Source organism: Heliangelus exortis, chromosome 2 (genome assembly GCF_036169615.1).
Source record: "Heliangelus exortis chromosome 2, bHelExo1.hap1, whole genome shotgun sequence".
In the NCBI taxonomy this organism is placed as follows: domain Eukaryota; kingdom Metazoa; phylum Chordata; class Aves; order Apodiformes; family Trochilidae; genus Heliangelus; species Heliangelus exortis.
Window position 1 is genome coordinate 151,131,727 of NC_092423.1, and position 15,357 is coordinate 151,147,083.

General features: G+C 51.5%; 1 long non-coding RNA gene across 1 annotated transcript; it reads left to right on the plus strand.

Annotated features, from left to right (window-relative positions):
* The first annotated feature begins 8,219 nt into the window (after window positions 1-8,219).
* On the plus strand, window positions 8,220-9,893 carry LOC139793810 (uncharacterized). Its single transcript, XR_011724808.1, has 3 exons — window positions 8,220-8,359; window positions 8,804-8,958; window positions 9,852-9,893. It is a non-coding gene; the product is annotated as an uncharacterized lncRNA (long non-coding RNA).
* The last annotated feature ends 5,464 nt before the right edge of the window (window positions 9,894-15,357 follow it).

The window sequence follows — 15,357 nt, forward strand, 5'->3', positions numbered from 1 at the left end:
TGAGGGTTAGAGGCGGAGGGGCTGAGGGGGTGAGGGTTAGGGGCTGAGAGGGTGAGGAGGTGAGGCGGAGGGGCTGAGGGGTGAGGGGCTGAGGGTGAGGACTGAGGCTGAGGGGGTGAGGGGCTGAGGGTGAGGGGCTGAGGGAGAGGGGTTGAGGGAGAGGGATTATGGTGAGGGATGAGGGTGAGGGCTGAAGGTGAGGGCTGAGGGCAGGAGGGGAGGAGCGGAGGAGGGTGAGGGCTGAGGGGCTGAGGGTTGACCATGAGGGCTGAGGAGCTGAGGGACTGAGGGGCTGAGGGTGAGGGCTGAGGGTGAGGGTCCGGGGGCTGAGGCTGAGGGCCAAGGGGGTGAGGGTGGGGGCTGAGGGTGAGGGATGATGGGATGAAGGTGAGGGGCTGAAGGCTGATGGGATGAGGGTTGAGGGGCTGAGGGTGAGTGCTGAGGGTCTGAGGGTGAGGGCCAGGGGACTGAGGGCTGAGGGTGACAGGCAGAGGGGCTGATTGGCTGAGGGTGAGGGCTAAGGGTTAGAGGCAGAGGGGCAGAGGGACTGAGGGGCTGTGGGTGAGGGGCTGAGGGTGAGGGCTGAGGGTGAGGGGTGAGGGGCTGAGGGTGAGGTATGAGGGTGAAGGGTGAGGGTGAGGGCTGAGGGCAGGAGGGGAGGAGCGGAGAAGGGTGAGGACTGAGGGGCTGAGGGACTGAGGTGAGGGTGAGGGTCAGGGGGCTGAGACTGAGGGTGAGGGCCAAGGGGCTGAGGGTGAGGGATGATGGGATGAGGGTGAGGTTCTGAAGGCTGATGGGATAAGGGTTGAGGGTCTGAGGGTGAGCGCCAGGGGACTGAGGGTGAGAGGCGGAGGGGCTGATTGGCTAAGGCTGAGGGGCTGAGGGTGAGGGCTGAGGGTGAGGGGCTGAGGGGCTGAGGGGCTGAGGGTGAGGGCCAGGGGGCTGAGGGCTGAGAGTGAGGGGCTGAGGGTGAGGGCTGAGGGTTAGAGGCAGAGGGGCTGAGGGACAGAGGGGGTGGGGGTGAGGGTGAGAGTGAGGGCCTGAAGGTGAGGGTCTGAGGGTGAGGGTCTGAGGGTGAGCACCAGGGGACTGAGGGTGAGAGGCAGAGGGGCTGATTGGCTAAGGCTGAGGGCTGAGGGGCTGAGGGTGAGAGGCTGAGGGTGAGGGCTGAGGGTGAGGGGCTGAGGGTTAGGGCTGGGGGGCTGAGGGTGAGGGATGAGGGTGAGGTATGAGGGTGAAAGGTGAGGGCCGAGGGCAGGAGGGGCTGAGGGTTGAGGAGCAGAGAAGGGTGAGGGCTGAGGGGGTGGGGCTGAGGGTGAGGGATGATGGGATGAGGGTGAGGGTCTGAAGGCTGATAGGATGAGGGTTGAGGGTCTGAGGGTGAGGGCCAGGGGACTGAGGGCTGAGGGTGAGAGGCAGAGGGGCTGATGGGCTAAGGATGAGGGCTGAGGGGCTGAGGGTGAGGGCTGAGGGTTAGAGGCAGAGGGGCTGAGGGACTTAGGGGGTGAGGGTGAGAGTGAGAGTGAGGGGCTGAGGGTGAGGGCTGAGGGGCTGAGGGTGAGGACTGAGGGTTAGAGGCAGAGGGGCTGAGGGACTTAGGGGGTGAGGGTGAGAGTGAGGGGCTGAGGGTGAGGGCTGAGGGGCTGAGGGTGAGGACTGAGGGTGTGGGGCTGGGGTGAGGGGGCTGAGGGTGAGGACTAAGAGTGAGGGGCTGACAGTGAGGGCTGAGGGTTAGAGGCAGAGGGGCTGAGGGTGAGGGCCAAGGTGCTGAGGGTGAGGGCTGAGGGTGAGGGCTGAGGGGCTGAGGGTGGGGATTGAGAGTGAGGGGCTGAGGGGGAGGGCTGAGGGTTAGAGGCAGAGGGGCTGAGGGACTGAGGGGGTGGGGGTGAGGGCTGAGGGCTTGAGGGGATGAGGGCACCGCGGTGGTCGCGGCAGCCCAGGAACTGCCCAGCAGCCGGGATGGCTTTGGGCGCAGGCGGGGAAGGGTTAAGCGAGATTCCCCGCAGCCCCGGGCGTGGCAGCTCCTGTTATTTCACCTTTCATGTTCTATCTCATTTCAACCCTGGCAACCGGCACGGCTGCTGGGGGCCGGGCGGGCCCGGGCGGCGGCGAGGGCGAGGCGGGAGCCAGCGGTGACTCAGGGGCTGCTGAACCGGGCCCGGGCGCCATCTTATGGAGGTGGGGAGGGGAGAGAAGGGGAAGGAGCCCCGAGAGCTGAGGGGAGGAGGCTCACCCAGGGGCATGGGGATCAGCCACAGACTCTGGGGGTAATCAGGGGCTCAGCACCCTCACCCCAAAGAATTTCTCCCTCCCTCCCCAAGATCTCCTCTCCATCTCCCCTCTTGCAGCTGGAAACCCTTCCCCCTGGTCTCATCCGTCCAGGCCCTTGTCCGAAGACCCCCCCCCAGCTTTCCTGAAGCCTCTTCAGGCACTGAAAAGTGCTCCAAGGTCTTCCCAGAATCATCTTCTCTCCTCTCTCCTCTCTCCCCTCTTCTCTCCTCTTTCCTCTCTCCTCTCTCCTCTCCTTCCCTTCCCAACCCCAACTCTGGCTCCACAGCAGAGCTGCTGCAGCCCTCCCAGCATTTTCATCACCCTCCTCTGCACTTGTATGATAATTTAATGTCTCCATTAAAGGCACTTTAATACTTCCATGGCAGGATGAGCGGGGGTGCCCTCAGAATTGGGAAATAAACATAATGATACAGCCTTCAATTGTGTATTTGTGGGCTTTTTTTGTTTTTATTTTACAGGCTCTTGACTCATCATGAAGGATGGTTTGTACAAGCTGAAGAGGTCAATATCCTTTTCATCATCCTTCCCCGTGTTGCCCTGGGCATTATTGACCACATCCCACTTACACACCACAATGAATGGAATTATTAACTTCCATGCAGGTGTCACCATGCTGTTCCCCAGTATCCTACTGGAATGCTTCACAAACATCAATTAACTTCCTGCTACTCAATTGGGCTGTGATGGTGTGATTATCCCTATTTTGGAGGAAAGGAACTGGAGCAGGAATGTTACATATAAAATGTTCCACTCGCTGGGAACAAGGTCCCAAGAATCACACCTTTTAGGGTCTCCAGCAGTCAGGGATACATGGAATGCAGGTTGGGTGGCCATCCATACACAAAAGGCAATTTGAATTCTCTAAGTTCTTCATTTTTCAGTGATTTCAGACTCAATTCCTGCTTTCCAGTAGCACACTGGTGTGTTACTGGTGTCCCTTCTCTGTTCTGTTCCTTTCTCTTCCTCTCCTCTGGAATTGTGTGTGACCTGGATTATTTTTCTTTGACAGAGCTGTTGTGTTCTGTTCTTGTTTTCAGTGTTGTTGTGTTAGAAAAGGCAAAATCAGAGAAGTGTGTTTTGAAGTAAGCATGAGCAAATTTGCACACTGATAGACAAGGCTCTGTTGTGCTGTTGTGATGATTGTCACAGCCTCTGTCACCACTTAGACATCAGATGAGCTTTCTATATGCTGTGTGCACACAGAGTTTGGGTATTTATCTGGAGAGAAGCTCGGTGCTTGGTCACTTTGGTGTTCTTGTGGCTTTTTACACACTGCTGAGGAAATACTTCTGTAAGTTTAAGGTCTGGTTGTTTAACCCAAGGCAACAGCCACTGGGTAGGATTGGATCCTTTAGGAGAATGTGTTATTCACTGGTATCTGAGGGCACAGCTGAAGATAGAAATAGTACAATAAAGCCAATATTACATAAATAATACAATAATGCCAGTAGTTTGGTTGGGAGGATCTCTTGGGCATCATCTGGTCCAACACCCCTGTTCCATGCAGAACTCACAGCTAAGTTATTCAATGCCTTGTTTGTTTGAGTATATCCAAGGGCAGAGATCCCACAGCCCCTGGGCACAGTGATTTTTTTCCCCTAATATTTAATGGGAGTTTTCTTTAAAGACACTTGTGTCTGAGAGGCTGATAATAGCCTGAGCTACACACTGGCTGCTCTGGCTGTGCTGTACCTTCAGCCAAAGAAGGGTACCTGTCCAAGAGAGCTTTCCAAAATACTCTTCATTTCCTTGGTATTCTCACCAATTTCCTGCTCAGGTCCTGCTTTCACTGACTGGTTTCCAGCCATGAGCTCACCTGAACCTTCTCCACTGCCTTTGAGAGTGCAGCCAGGTTGTGGCAAAAGCCAGGTAGGGCTGTGTGTGTCACCTGCAGGCTGCTTGTCTGTGTGTCACTGTCACCTCTCCATTGTCCCTAAGCACAAAGCAAAGGGACATGGCAGGTGAAGGGCCTGTTCCAGAGGTGCAGGTGATGCCTTTCCAGAGGGATCAGCAGCACCTCAGGGATCAGCACTCCAGTCACACCTGGCACTCCAGCATCTTTGCCAAGTGAAGAAGGATGTGTGTCAGACTCCTGGGCAGGAGCACAGCCAAGGATCCACTTCCTGAGTTAACCAGTTCTTCACTGCCAATGCAAAGAAAAAAAAGAAAAAAAAAACAAAGAAAAAAAAAAACAGTTTTAGCACTTCTGTCTTAAGGAAATTTCAAAGTCCTTTCATATTCCACTCCAAAGTCTGACTGCTCACTGCTAACAGAGAAATTCACTTGTCAATTTGTCAGAATTTCTCCCTTTTATGAGTGAGTAGCTTAGATACAAATCTGTCTTTATTCATCCTTCAGTTTAATTTAAACTGGATCAGCATTCAAATGGTGTTTTTTTTTATGGTCAGAGTTACAGTCAAATTTCCTTTACTTAGCAAAACAAAAATTTACAGTATGTCCCTTTCTACTGGTTCTGGGCTTGCTCTGTGAGGAAGGTGCTGGTTGTCACCTCTGACTGCTCAGACTCAGCCCTTGTTCTTATCACCTTTCCACCTTTTTTCCACCCCGTGTCTGCAAAGTTAAGGATTTTCCTAGTTCTCAGTAGCATTATTCCTCTTTTAATACCTCCTGAGAATGTACCTGCAGATACAAACTTGTGGTGCTGATTGCAAACTCCTGCTGGATTTTGCTTTCTCAAATTTGCATGCACCTGAAGAGATCACTTCATCCATGGTTTGTTTTCTTTACACATTTACATGCACAGCTGCTGCCCAACGAGCTTCACCTTCATTTCCATCTTCCCTATGCAGAAAATATCTTTCAAAGTCATGCTCCAGTTACCATTGGTATAGTTTTTAAAAATTATTATTATTTTTATTTTTTCATTCTTACAGTGCTGAGTTTTGTGCTTAAATCATGTCCCTGGACTATTTTCCTGTGTCCTGGATGTAGCAGGTAACTCCACACCTGAGTTTGGGATACTCTGCTCCAAACCTGCATTGGGGTATTTGAAAGCAGACTGGAAGGCTTCAGGGCTGCAGTACCAGCTTCTGCAGACAATTTATTTTGTTTTATTTGTCTCCAACTTCATCTCCTTTGTGTTGATCTGCTGCAGGATTTTAGAAAATGGGAGATGCATAGTGAGTAAGGAAGGAGGAAATTCATGAAGGTGTAATAGTTGAGGCAGATGTATCAAGGTAATGATTCATCAGTTCCCTGGCCTCTCTTCCTGTGGACAGAGCATTTTTGCTGTTTAACAGAATGTAAGATTTTACTTGATTATTTAAATCCTTGAGATAATGACTCTTCTTTCTGTTACCAGGAAACCACAGAGGGTCTTTTCTGAGGCCCAAACAGCAGTGAGATTGGTTGTGAAATGGAGTGTTCCAGGCAGAATTTCTCAGGCTGAATGAACACTGGTGACTGCTGGGTAGGTGTGGACATCAGGGCAAGTCAGCTGCTGCTGATTTCATGGGTTTTGGAGGGTTTTTCAGCAGGGCCCTGGGTGCAAGTCAGACCTTAAAGCCCAGAAAAATGAACTGCTGGAGGCAGGGAGACAAAGCTCAGTCCTGGCAGACACCTGGGCTTGGAGCAGGTCAGCAGCACTCCTGCTCTGAAGATGAGGTGCAGAAGGAGTTGAACCAAACGTGATGAAGAGAAGAGAATTTCAGGATCATAGAATCCTGGAATCACAGAATGGGCTGGGTTGGAAGGGACCTCAGAGCTCATCAAGTCCAACCCTTGCTCCACTCCCCCCGTGGTTCCCAGCCCATGGCACTGAGTGCCACATCCAGGCTCTTTTGAAATATCTCCAGGGATGGAGAATCCACCCCTTCCCTGGGCAGCCCATTCCAAGGTCTGAGCACCCTCTCTGCAAAGAATTCTTTCCTAATATCCAACCTAAACCCTTAGGTTTAGGTTGGATATTAGGAAAAAATTCTTTAGTCCATGCCCTCTTGTCCCACTGATATCAGCCCAACCCCCCTGGCTCCAACCTCCTTTCAGGGAGTTGTAGAGAGTGATGAGGTCTCCTCTGAGCCTCCTCTTCTCCAGCCTCAACACCCCCAGCTCCCTCAGCCTCTCCTCACAGGATCTGTGCTGCTCCAGGATGAGCTGGGGGCTTTTCCCATTGAAACATGAGTTGTTGAAATCCCCCCCAAAGCCAAATCTTGACTCTTTCACAAAAATTTTCTACCAGGTTTCAGTGTCTGACTTTACAAACCTCCTATTCTTTAAATACTAAATAATGCTTTGTCATGGAGTCTAAAATGATCCGTAAAGGAACTTAAAATCCACGTGGACTTTGGCTCTGGATTCAAGGTCCTGTCTGAATTAATTCTTAGTATTTGTTACTTGAGGGAAATCCCAGTGTAAGAGCATTTGGCCTCACGGAGTTGATGTTCAGAACAGAACTCCATCACTTCTGTTTCAGCCTCCTGTGTCACACCACCCATGGACTGGGATCTGCTTCAGTTCATGCTGACAGCTTGTGTTTGACTCGAGTGGTTCTCAGTAGCTGACCTGAAACACATCACTTTTCAGTCTTTATTAAATGAAGTGAACATTTTGCAATCCCTTGGTCTTCTTGTTTCCCCTTGTCCTTTAGACTGTGTCTGTGGACCTTTTAGTTCCAGCTTTTCAAAACTGAAGGTCGGGTTCTGAAACTCAACACTTCCTTCACCTTCAGGTATGAGCAAAAACCCCACCAAAATGATGGTGCTGTCCCAGGGCCTGTAAACTCGAGTGGGTTGGACATCTCCTGAGACACTTTCTTTGAGTAAGGACTGTCTAGAATGACTGATTTTATGTTTCTGGTGCTTAAAAAAAGCCTTTCATTACCACAATGCGAGGGATGGCACTACTTGCATCTCTCCAGGTGGTAAATAGGCATAAAGTTGTTATTTTCTTCTGTTTATTCTGAAGGTTTGGCTGTGTTTATTTTTCTGTGTTAGGTCTAAGATAGTATTGGTTCTTTTTATAGCATCCCCAGCCATTGCTTTCCTTTGTTAAGTTTTGTTTGCTTTTTCAACTAATTACAATGTGTGTATGCATTGTTACACTGGATTAGTTTAGTAATGCACCTGGGTAATTACTGTTTGTAACCAAGGTCTTCACCAGGGCTCTTTTATGCCAACTGCCTTCAAACAAAGAGCCAGCAGTGAAGAGAGAGTTGCTGCCCCAGATTGCTCCTAATCTGGGTTAATGACATGATGCACAGGGGGAGAACACAAGGAGTTTGGAGGGAGGGAACCTCACTCAGATTGTAGCAGCTCCCTGCAGCTGAGATGTTTTGTCTGGGGATGGGTCTGAGCCTTGAAGTCCCACTGCCCCTCTGGGACACCTGCACTGGGCTGCAGAGCTCACAGTGCAAACTGGTGCCATTCTCAATAGCTCTCCCTCCAGCCCTGAGGGAGCAGCAGTATTAAACACCCGGGCAGGCTGGCAGCAAAGCCTTGTGGCTTTTTTTTTTTTTTTTTTTTTTTTTTTTTTTTTAAATTGGTTGGAAACAGAAGTGCTGAGGTACTAACAGGCTGACTCCTGTTCTTACCTCTGCTGTCAGAGTGGTTCCAAAGAATGTTTATCAATATGGTGATAGGCACTTCATAAATGTAAATATAAATATAAATATAAATATAAATATAAATATAAATATAAATATAAATATAAATATAAATATAGATATAAATATAAATATAAATATAAAAATATGTATAAATATATAAATATATAAAAATATAAAAATATATGATATAAATATAGATATAAATATAAATAAACATATAAATATATAAATATATATAAATATATAAATATAAAAATATATGATATAAATATAGATATAAATATAGATATAAATATAAATATAAATTAAATATAAATATAAATATAAATATATCTTTCAACAAAGAGCCTTCAAACAAAGAGCCAGCAGTGAAGAGACAGTTGCTGCCCCAGATTGCTTCTAATTTGGGTTATTGAGATGATGCACAGGGGGAGAACACAAGGAGTTTGGAAGGAGGGAACCTCACTCAGATTGTAGCAGCTGTTGGGTATTTTCCCTCCTGGGGTGAGCAGCAGCAGGGGACACCTGGAGAAGGTGGCCAGGTCACCACATTCTGCTCACACCAGAAGAAGGAGCTTTCCCTGTGCTGGGGAAGGTTTCTTGGGTCTGGGTTGCACCCTGGGGGTGCTCGTGGGACAGCCCTGTGTGGGGTCAGTACTGGAGTCCTGGGGCTGGGTTGTGGGGGCTGCAGGGTTGGCTTCTGGGGGAAGATACCAAGTTCTGAGCCCACATCAGATGGAGGTGGTTCCAGAGGGCTCCAGAAACCAGGCTGGCCAAAGCTGAGCCCATCAGTAGCACCTCTGGTGACAAATTGTCAACAAATTAAGGTGTGGTGGAGCAAGAGCTGGGAGAGCTTTGCTGCTTCTCTGCTTTCAGGAGGCACCAGACACGTGAAGCTGTTCTTCAGGTGCCTGCTGGACCACGTCTGAACTCTGCTTCTGGCCACAGCCCCCACAGAAGCTCCGTGAGGGATCCCAGCACCAACCACACAGGAGTGAATTGCACAAATCTGTGTCTGGAGTGCTCTGCTACCCTCGAGGTCAAGTCAAGAAGTTCCTCCTGGTGTTTAGATGGCACTTCCTCTGCCCAAGTTTGTGCCTCAAGTTTGTGAGGCTCTGAGCAGCCTTGTCCAGAGGAGAGGTGTCCCTGCCCCTGGTGGGGAGGCTGAAGGAGGTGATCTCCAATGATCTCTTCCAACCTCAACCATCTGTGATTTCATGGGAATTTTTTTGTTTCTAACGCCTGGACTGATGCATCTCCCACATCACCTTCAACCTTGTTAAGGAAAATTTGGGTTTTAAAGCTCTTTAAAATTTGGAATTTTTCCCCAATCCATTTCACACCGTGGCTCCACAAACAAGTGCTCTGGCACAATTGGCAGGAAAGGAAGGGAACAAAAACCAGGAATGTGTGTCCAGGGCTCTCTTCTGCTCAGTCCAAGTCTAGGTTTTCGTTGTACCACAGCTGAGCCTGGCCAAAAGTACCTGAGCAGGACATTGGCACCTTCCTCCAGGGTGTTAAAGTTCATCCTTCTCCTCTGGAAGGTGGACTGGTAGCAAATGACAGCCTGTGCTTGGAACTCTTTTAGCTGGGAGGAGACTCAGGGGGGACCTCATCACCCTCTACAGCTCTGGAAGATGGGTTGTGGTCAGGGGAGGTCGGGCTCTTCTCCCAGGAAATGAGTGGCAGGAGGACAGGAGGAGGCCTGGAGCTGCCCCAGGGGAGGTTTAGGTTGGATTTCAGGAAGCACTTCCTCACGTGTAGGGTGCTCAGGCTTTGGGATGGAGCGCCCAGGGAGGTGGTGGAGTCACCATCCCTGGAGGTGTTTCAGGAAAAGCTGATGTGGCACTCAGTGCTCCGGCTGCTGTGGTGGTGTGAGGCCACAGGCTGGACTGGATGAGCTCAGAGGTCCTTTCCTGCCTCAGGGACACTGGGATTCTGTAACTGATGAAAGGAAGGGCCCTTGTTCAGAGCCCTTCTCATCTGCTCGTTGCAGGAGGGATTGCAGCATGACAGCCTGGCTGGACAGGAGCTTCTTCAGCTTCTTCAGGGTTGGACTCGATGATCTCTGAGGTCCCTTCCAACCCAGCCTATTCTATGATTCTATGGTTCTTGGACCCACAGATCTGGCTCCCAGCTCGTGGCTGACTCCCACCTGGATCTCCCTCCTCATTATGGACCTGCCCAGGTCAGGAAAGCTGGAGAGGGGTTTTCACATACAGCAACAGGGCAAAGGGGCAGTGGTTTGTAACTGGTGACCACCACTGGACCTGACCCTGGCCAGCTTGACCTCAGACCTGCCTGGTCACCCACAGGCTGGTCTGCTGGTCCCTCAGCAGACCCTGTCTGCCCCTGCCACTGCCCCTGCCCTGGTGACAACCCTGTCCTGGCTGCTGAGAGCAGAGGATGGTGCTGAGCCCCTGGCTCCACACCCACTGAGGGCTTCATGATCAGCTCCAGCAGGCAAGGACCATTGTTTGCCCCAAAGACACCATGCCCAGAGACGAGCCAAGGTGACCCATGACCTGGAGAACAGCCACTGCCCTTCTTCTTTGAGTCATGGACGTTAGCATTGCAAATCCCCTGGATCCCTCTTCTAATGGGAGAGGAGATGCTGAATGCTCCTTTGGACTCCATGTGGGTGAGTAATGACATCTGGGGCTCCTGGGTTTGCTGGGTTCCAGGCACTGTATTTGTATACATGAGATCATGTGGGTTAAGTGCAGCTTCGCTTTCTCCTTCATCCCTCCAGCCTGAAGTTGTGGTTTAACCAGATCTGCCACTTTTTGTTCCAGCTCAGTATCAAGAAGTCACAAGCGCTTCTGGCACTCTGCACTGAACTTGTTCCTTACACAGAGGGTGCCTGATTATTCCTATGGCTCCAGTCTGTGACTTCTAAACTTTGCTTTACTGACAGATATTGGAAAAGTCTCTTCAGAAGCTTTAAGTTTCATTCTCCTCCTGGTCCTTCATAGTCACTTCTTTTCATAAAGAACAGTTTTGGGTTTTTTATCCTAGTGTGGCTGTGGAGAAATTCAACATTATTATAAGGAGCAGGATCAACATCTAAAATGATTTACAGTACTGGGAATCATAGATTCACAGAGTTATGGCATGGTGTGGGTTGGTAAGAGCTTAAGGATCATCTTGTTCCAATGCCATGGTCAGGGACCCCTCCCCCAGCCCAGGGGGCTCCAAGCCCCATCCAGCCTTCAACACTGCCAGGGATGGGGCAGCCACAGCTTCTGGGGGCAACCTGGGCACCCAGGGGCTCAGCACCCTCACCCCAAACAATTTCTCCCTCCCTCTCTCCCTCCCTGCCCAAGATCTCCTCTCCATCTCCCCTCTCCCAGCTGCAAACCCTTCCCCCTGGGAGGCTCCCATCCCTCCAGGCCCTTGTCCCAAGTCCCTCCCCAGCTTTCCTGGAGCCCCTTCAGGACCTGGAAGCTGCTCCAAGGTCTCCCCATGGGATCCTTCTCTTCTCCAGCCTCAACACCCCCAACTCTCTCAGCCTGGCTCCAGAGCAGAGCTGCTCCAGCCCTCCCAGCAGCTCCAGGGCCTCCTCTGCACTGGCTCCAGCAGCTCCGTGTCCTTCTGCTGCTGGGGACCCCAGAGCTGGACACAGCTTTACCCCAGGGGGGTCTCCCCAGAGCAGAGGGGACAATCCCCTCCCTGGCCCTGCTGCTCACACTGCTGGGGGTTTGATGGCTCCTGGGCACCTTCTTCTCACCCCACAGCCCCAAGAGCTGGGAGGGTGCTGAAGGGCCTTGAGCATCTCTGCTGAGAAGAAAGAGTGAGAGCCCTGGGGGTGTTGAGGCTGGAGAAGAGAAGGCTGAGAGGGTATCTTCTAAATGTTCTGGGGTCCTTTTTCCTTGAGTTTCTTGTGTGTATTCAAAATTTAATGCTTATTTGTCTCTGGTTGTACCAGAGAGAGGAAACTGGTTTTTTTCCCCACAAAATTGAGGTGCACATCTCCCCTACTCCTCCCCTCCTTCTTCCGCCTATCCCAGTTCTCTTTGCTTATGGCTGTGGTTTGGGATTTAAGGTCACCTGGGGACTCTCCTCCCCTGCTCTGCTCTTGTGAGACCCCACCTGTGTCCAGTTCTGGAGACCCCAACATCAGGAGGACACAGAGCTCCTGGGAGGTGTCCAGAGGAGGCACTGAAATGCTCAGAGGGCTGAGCAGCTCCCTGGGAAGCCAGGCTGAGGGATTGGGGTTGTTCAGCCTGGAGAAGAGGAGGCTCCCAGGTGAGCTCAGAGCAACCTCCCAATATCTGAAGGGGCTCCAAGAAAGCTGGGGGAGGGTTTTGGACATGGGGGGGTAGGGAGAGGACAAGGGGAATGGGTTAAAACTTGGAGAGAAAGGGGAGATTGAGGTTGGAGATGGGGGAGAAATTGTTTGGGGTGAGGGTGCTGAGCCCCTGGGTGCCCAGGTTGCCCCCAGAAGCTGTGGCTGCCCCATCCCTGGCAGTGTTGAAGGTTGGATGGGGCTTGGAGCCCCCTGGGCTGGGGGAGGGGTCCCTGGCCATGGCAGGGGGGGCACTGGGGGGGATTTAAGGTTCTTCCCAACCCGGTCTGGGGTTCCAGGATCTGCTGTGCCACGAGGTGCTGCCCAGGGGAGCAGCAGTGCCACCAGCTGCTTGCTGGAGCAGGGGAAGCAAACAGGGCCTGGGAGGGGTTTGCTGCTGCCACAGAGCTGAGGGCAGGGATCCCATCCCCAGGGACCTGGACAGGCTGGAGAAATGGGGCAGAGCAAAGTGCAGGAGGTTCAGTGAGTCCTGGCATCTGGGATGGACCAACCCCTGGCACAGGATGGGTGCAGAGTGGGTCAGAGCAGCCCCCAGAGAAGGGTCTGGGGGTGCTGGGTGAGCAGAAGCTCAAGAGGAGCTCTCAGGGTGCTCCTGGGGCTCAGGGCAACCCTAACCTGGGAGGCATCAAGAGGAGCCTGGCCAGAAGGTCAAGAGAGGTGCTTGTCCCCCTCTGCTCTGCTCCTCTGAGACCCCACCAAGAACACTGCACCCAGCTCTGGGGTCCCCAGCAGCAGAAGGACAGAGATCTGTTGGAACCAGTCCAGAGGAGGCCACAAAGATGATCCAGGGGCTGGATGGAGCAGCTCTGCTCCCAGGAGAGGCTGAGGAGCTGGGATTGTTCAGCCTGGAGAAGAGAAGACTCCAGGGGGACCTTAGAGCTGCCCCCCAGTCCCTGAAGGGAACCTCCAGGAAGGCTGCAGAGGGACTTTTCATCAGAGTGTCCAGTGACAGGACACGGGGAGATGGTTTCCAACTGAAGGAGAAGAGGCTGAGCCTGGAGCTTAGGAAGAAGTTCTTCAGCAGGAGGGTGCTGAGACTCTGGAACAGATTGCCCAGAGAAGCTGTGGCTGCCCCCTCCCTGGAGGGGTTCAAGCCCAGGTTGGAGGAGGCTTGGAGCAACCTGGGCTGGATGAGAGGTGTCCCTGGGCATGGTGAGGAGCTTGGGGGAGAGGATCTCCAAGCTCCCTCCCAACCAGGATTCTATCCTAATGATTACCCCATCATTTACTGGAGTGTCAGCAAAATTCAGGAGCTGACAGGTTCCCATGGTGATGTGGATGGGTTCTCAGTTGCCTCAGAGCTGTTCAGACAAGGAAACAAGGAAGGAAAATCAGTTGGTTGCTGAGCCTGTGCCCTGAGAACATCAGTGTCCACTACAGACCTTCTAAACCTCTTGTTTGTGGTTGGTTGGTTGGTTTAGGGCTGTTTGTTTTCTTTGGCTTGGGATTGTTTTTAGTTGGGCTTTTTTTTTTGTTGTTTCTCAAAAGGGATGAAATGAAATAACTTTGACTCTTGCAAATGTCCTTTCTTCTCTGGGAAATGGCCAGGGGCTGTGTGCTTGCTTCTGCCTGTCCGCTCCCAGAGTGGAAAAAAATGGTTAATATGAAAAAAGAATGCAAAGTTGTGCCAGACCACACTTGTTTGTGCTGGCCTGGTGCAGGGGCTCTGAAAAAAAAAAAAAAAAATCTCTTTTGCTGTACCAACAAACCTGTCACTCTCAGATGGCTGCAAGGATGGCTCATGGATTAAAAAACTAAGAGGATAAAGTGGCTGCCAGCCCAAGAGCTTCATGCCAAGGAGAGGATTTGTTACCAAGCTTTTTTTTTGTTTTCTGTTTTGTGTTGTTTTTTTTTAGTGACAGGCTAGATCAGTTGCTGGAATTTTATCTCTTGCTTACAAGAGAATCACAAGGAATCTCTTTACCTACAGGGAAGCTGGGGGAGGGCTTTGGACATCGGGGGGGTAGGGAGAGGACAAGGGGAATGGGTTAAAACTTGGAGAGAAAGGGGAGATTGAGGTTGGAGATGGGGGAGAAATTGTTTGGGGTGAGGGTGCTGAGCCCCTGGGTGCCCAGGTTGCCCCCAGAAGCTGTGGCTGCCCCATCCCTGGCAGTGTTGAAGGTTGGATGGGGCTTGGAGCCCCCTGGGCTGGGGGAGGGGTCCCTGGCCATGGCAGGGGGGGCACTGGGGAGGATTTGAGTTCCCTTCCAACCCAACCATTCTAGGATTCTTAGTGTTGTGTAAAATCTTTCTGAAGCAGGGTGAACCTTTCACCTGAAAATGTTAGGGCTCAGCTATGTGTCTGTCCAAGCTCAATTTCTGTGCTGAACTAAATCTTGACTTGATTCTCCAGTTCAAGCCTGGACAAAGCTCAGTCCCTTTCCCACACAACCTCTGCTGGGTTCCCCACTGAGCTGTCCCTGGCACTTTGTCCTTCTGGCAGCAGAGGTCATGCTGAGCCAAAGGTGCTTGTGATGTCTCCAAAGGGGAGAATAAAGAAACTCCATCCACCTTTCTCCATCCATGAACAGCCAAACCTTCTCACCAAAATCTTGCCACAGTTCCCCTTTACACCTGAGAGAAGTGTTTAGGAATTTGTAAAAAATTCTTATTTTCCATAATTCCAAAGAATCATGGAGCCCCAGACTGGTTTGGGTTGGAAGAGACCTCAAATCCCCCCCAGTGCCCCCCCTGCCATGGTCAGGGACCCCTCTCCAAGCCCCATCCAACCTTCAACACTGCCAGGGATGGGGCAGCCACAGCTTCTGGGGGCAACCTGGGCACCCAGGGGCTCAGCACCCTCACCCCAAACAATTTCTCCCTCCCTCCCTCCCTGCCCAAGATCTCCTCTCCATCTCCCCTCTCCCAGCTGCAAACCCTTCCCCCTGGGAGGCTCCCATCCCTCCAGGCCCTTGTCCCAAGTCCCTCCCCAACTTTCCTGGAGCCCCTTCAGGACCTGGAAGCTGCTCCAAGGTCTCCCAAGCTGAATTTCCATCTCTTCCATCAAATTTAAAACTTTGTTCAACATTTTTTCTTTGGACACCATCAGCCTCTCCTTTCTCCAGCCCTCACCAATTGTGACTGGAGCCCTTCCGTGGTGTCTTCCAAGAATCAGTCATTGTCTCCCTATTTCTCATCAAGTCTCATGAAGCAGGAATGTTTTTTGAGGCATGTTGCAACTTTTCAGCAGTTG